Raw genomic sequence first — 4903 nt, forward strand, 5'->3', positions numbered from 1 at the left:
GATCTTTGGTGATCAATAATTAATTGTGCACACACTTTGATAGTAGTATGTGACAAAAGACAGTTCTATGGAAGCCATCACAGCTTCTGGTAATTCCCAGCATGTTTTTATTATTGTTAAAGTGCTCATCAGATTAGATAACTGACCAGTGATCAGGAATGTAGGTATCTACTTACATTACCTAAATGAGTACCTAGGTAAAACATACAGTGAGTACTGATGAGCTACCTATTTGAAATTCTTCTGAATCCATTTACTTTTTTAAATTTTGGGAATTTATCTGAGTACATTCACATACTTGGAAAAATGGATCTCTGGTAAACCCACAATTTGTTGACTCGCTGAGTTGATTCAACTCATGTTCAAGAATATGATCAAGCGACAATTCGTTACAATATGTTACACCTGTTACAATGGGAATTCCCGTCATATATGTTGTAGACGAGACCGCGTACAATCTGGGTTTCAGAGATAGGTAGTGATGGAAAATTCCCCTAATGTTGACATTTGGTCCAGAGGGCGAACACGGGAGTGTGAAGTAAACGAATTGGTAATGTGCGAAATCATTAGGCTCATAGTATAATAGTAGCGAACCCATTTGACCTATTGTTACAACATCAAATGGAAATGAGAATGTTGTTTGTGGACATCAGCTATAAAATAATTCAATAAAAGATTTTTGTAATCAGTAATTAATTACGCACACGCTTTGATAGTAGGTATAGGTAACTATAATATGCGACAAAAAGACAATAAATTTATTCTATTAAAGCCATCACAGCTTCTGGTAATTCCCAGCATGTTTTTATTATTGTTAAAGTGATCAGGAATGTAGGTATCAACTTAACTACATTACCTAAATGAGTACCTAGGTATAACATAATAGGTATTATTGCTTTGTCTGAGACTGGTAGGTTGGGTAGTTTGATGAGTACTGATGAGCTACCTATTTGAAATTCTTCTGACTCCATTTACTTTTCTAAATTTTGGGAATTTCTCTGAGTACATTCACATACTTGGAAAAATGGATCTCTGGTAAACCCACAATCTGTTGACTAGTGTTGACTCGCCGAGTTGATTCAACTCATGTTCAAGATTATGATCAAGTAACAATTTGTTACAATATGTTACACCTGTTACAGTGGGAATTCCCGTCATATGTTGTAGACGAGACCGCGTACAATCTGGGTTTCAGAGATAGGTAGTGATGGAAAATTCCCCTAATGTTGACATTTGGTCCAGAGGTTCTGGATTCGAAATTCGAATCCTGTGGAAGTTTCCATTTGGTGCCATGCGTCTGAAGGTAAATGGGTGCGTTTCTCTTTTTCTCCACTGCTTCTCTTCTTCTTCCCTTCTTCTCTTCGCCTCTTTCTTCTTTTTCTTGGCCTTTCCTCACTTCTTCGGAAACATTTTTTTTTTTTTAAATAAAAGAAATCCTGAGAGAATGGAAATTTCTTCCCGAAAGAGTAAGGAAAACACTTTTTTCCAACTGGACAAACAGAGTGAATGAGAAAGTACTTTTCTACTCCGTACACATTATGCTGTTACTATGGCAACCGGATGGTAACTTCTGTATCAACAAGTATCTTGCATTAGAGGTCCAGGGGCAGTTTTAGGTGGTGGGTAGCTGGATTAAGCGGAAAATCTTGCATTAGAGGGCAAGAGACAGTATACGCGTATTTTCTTCATGGTGGTAGTGGTTAAAACCATTGCATAACATTTTGGTGGAGAACATTACCTGGCATTGCACCATTTCCCATCAGTACCACCTGAAAACTGAAAAGGCTGTGGAGGATTACCAAGAGTTCATAGTCTTCATCTTCACAAAGGAGGATTGAGACGAAAACAAGGAGATATGGGAGTTGTGATAAAACATTTCAGCCCTACAATGACTCGTTTTCAGCCCTACAAAGGCTCACATTCAGCCCTACAAAGCTCTGCCTTCAGCACTACAAAGGCTCGCCTTCAGCCCTACAAAGGCTCGCCTTCAACCCTACAAAGGCTCACCTTCAGCCCTACAATGGATCGCCTGGCCCCCGTTCCTGATCACGAGTGCTGCACTACTCTGACGATAAAAAGTAAAGTGATGACTTAAATAAATTACAAGAGAGCTTAACATGTTTTATTCAGAACCTCCACTCCGCACTCTATTCCAGGGATTTCCAACTTTCATGTGTATGCGGGCCACATGCAACATTGGCAGGTACTTCGCGGGCCACATATTACGCAGGTTAGGAGGCCCGTATCCAGGATTTTCGGAGTCAGCGCCATAGTAAAAGAGCAGAAATGAAGCCCGATGGGGCCCACAAAGGAGACTTCGCGGACCACAAAAATGGTCTGGCGGCCACATGTAGCCCGGGGGCCGCTAGTTGGAAATCCCTGCTCTCTTCTTACGTCTGTAGCTTTCGTCTTGAGGGCGCCCCAAATTATTCCTGAGAGTGAGTGATGGTATTAAATAATCTGGACCTCATTTATCACGTGAGGTTTGTTTGTAACATATTGTTCGTTCAGTAGGTTTCGACAGCATGTGAGTGCTGAGATTGGTTATGGTTATTATGAAAATAGGTAGCTATTCTCAGAACACCAAATGGAAAAAGCAACTAGTACGCCGTCAATGCATCCAAAACTTCATACCTGTGTAACTTTGAGGTTCTCTACCACCTAACTCTTAAAGTATGTAAAAACATAGTTTACCGGCCGTCGATCGACGAGGTGAATCTATGTTATCGAGGCAGTGTGGACGGTTCAATCGACATAGATTGATCGTTTTTCCATTCGGTATTCTGAGAATAGTACGCCGTCAATGCATCCAAAACTTCATACCTGTGTAACTTTGAGGTTAATGCCGAGAGCCGTGCGGGAGGCGTTCTCTACCACCTAACTCTTAAAGTGTATAAAAACATAGTTTACCGGCCGTCGATCGACGAGGTGAATCTATGTTATCGAGGCAGTGTGGACGGTTCAATCGACATAGATTGATCGACGGCGTCGACTATGTTTCGACACACCTTTAGAGCTCCATTATTATGTGACCATATTCTCCATCAGTATCCCTCGATTGGGATTGATCCTGCGCCCTCCTGTTTACCAGGCGAGTTTGACCATCTGGCCAAGGAGGCATCAGGTTTGTTTGAAGCTTTTTGGTGGTCAGATTTTAGTGCCAAAACACGTCGTTTTTCTTTTAATCCAACGTTCGCTCCATACTTCAGAGGGATTTACTTAAAGGGTTCAAACATTGATCCCCTCATAAAATCTCCAGCACTGATTTCTGTCACTTTTTAATTCAATTACCTATCAGCTATCAGTGCTCTTTTGAAACGTCTTTTGAACTGACGTGACGAGGGTAATTGGATTTATTGCTCTCTCTCTCTCTCTCTCTCTCTCTCTCTCTCTCTCAATATTCTGCTAAGTAATTGCTACGAAAAACGATGACGAGATGAAAGTTTTACATACAGTACGAACACGAAACATTGTGAGAGTTATTTTCAGGTATGTATTTAGATGTCGAGGATGACTTGTTCGACAACTGGAACAGGAAGAACATTCCAGTTGATTCCAGCCCTGGTTAGCTTTTGGAGAATAGCGCGTCTGCCTTGTAAGTGCTAGGTCGCGGGTTCGATTCCCGCCCGGGGCGGATTTCATCCTACACAGATAAGGTTTGTTCTCAGAGTGATAAGGTTCGTTCTCGGAGCAGCTGGCTTTCTTCTATCCTGTCTTCCTTCTCTCCTCGCTTTCGGGACGATAAGACCATAGCAGTTACAGTTCCCTCTGTCAAACCTCTTTAAAAAAAAACACCTAAAAAAAACTTTTTTGTCAGCCGCCAAAAAGCGGATGCAAGAATCGGTTGCTAGGCAACGGCACACGGGAGTTATGATAGAATATCTCGTTGAAACTATCCTATTATTTACCCCCCGAGGTCCCTTCATAATCCCCCCCCTCGTATTTACCTCCCTGAAAGTTCTCTTTATTGTTTCAGACAGCTTTGATTGAAAACGGAGATTGAGCTTTTAAAACTTTCTGACGTATGAATAATGATACCCCTAACCTTTAGTGAGTTTAGTGTGACGTTCAGTTTACGGAGTGGATTTTTTTTACTTTTGAGTGACCAGCCTAGTTAGCTTGGTTGCATGGTAGAGCATCTGCGTTGTAAGAGCTAGGTCGCGGGTTCGATTTCCACCCGGGCCATATTTTATCCTGAAGGGATAAGATTCGTTCTCGGAACGGCTAGCTTAATTCCTCCGATCCTGTCTTCCTTCTTTCATCGCGTTCGGGACGATAGTTAATTAGTTACAGTTCCCTCTGTCAAACCTCTTTTTTTTTTGTTCTCAATCTAAAGTCATAAAAGGTACAAGTACACACATACTTATGCATGGATTTTATTGAAATCACACGGTTCCTTACATTGAAATGTGGGTCCTAATTGATTTACACTTTCATTTATAGTCCTCTATGCGCTATGCTCTCCTCTCTCCTCTTTTTTTAGCCTATGAATGTTTCTTCATTGAATGGATTTTATTTCCATCCAGAAACTTACGTAAAATGGGATCTTTCCCTTCTTCAGGTCTTCCTCGATAGCCGCTTCCAAAGCATCACCTCTCAGTTTGTAGCTGTCGTCAGCTGGGAGTCCCCTAATAGTAACTCCTCCTAGGAGGCCAGCACGCTCCACGGACGAATGAGCTTGATCTGGAAAATGAAATGGAATAACAGGAAACTTGGTGAACCTTGGTTAAATTTCTTAATAATTTCAATCTGATTTTAATGTAACCATTCTGTTTGAGTAGTATGCTGTCAGCTGTGTCATCTGGCAACCCAAACTTTGGGCAGCTCATCAATAAATTGTTGATTGTTTCTCTCTGGCCCTGTTAATGTGAAATTTTGAGTTCTATGCGCTATGCTCTCCTCT

Source organism: Diaphorina citri, unplaced genomic scaffold, assembly GCF_000475195.1.
Source record: "Diaphorina citri unplaced genomic scaffold, Diaci psyllid genome assembly version 1.1 scaffold582, whole genome shotgun sequence".
Classification (NCBI taxonomy): Eukaryota; Metazoa; Arthropoda; class Insecta; order Hemiptera; family Psyllidae; genus Diaphorina; species Diaphorina citri.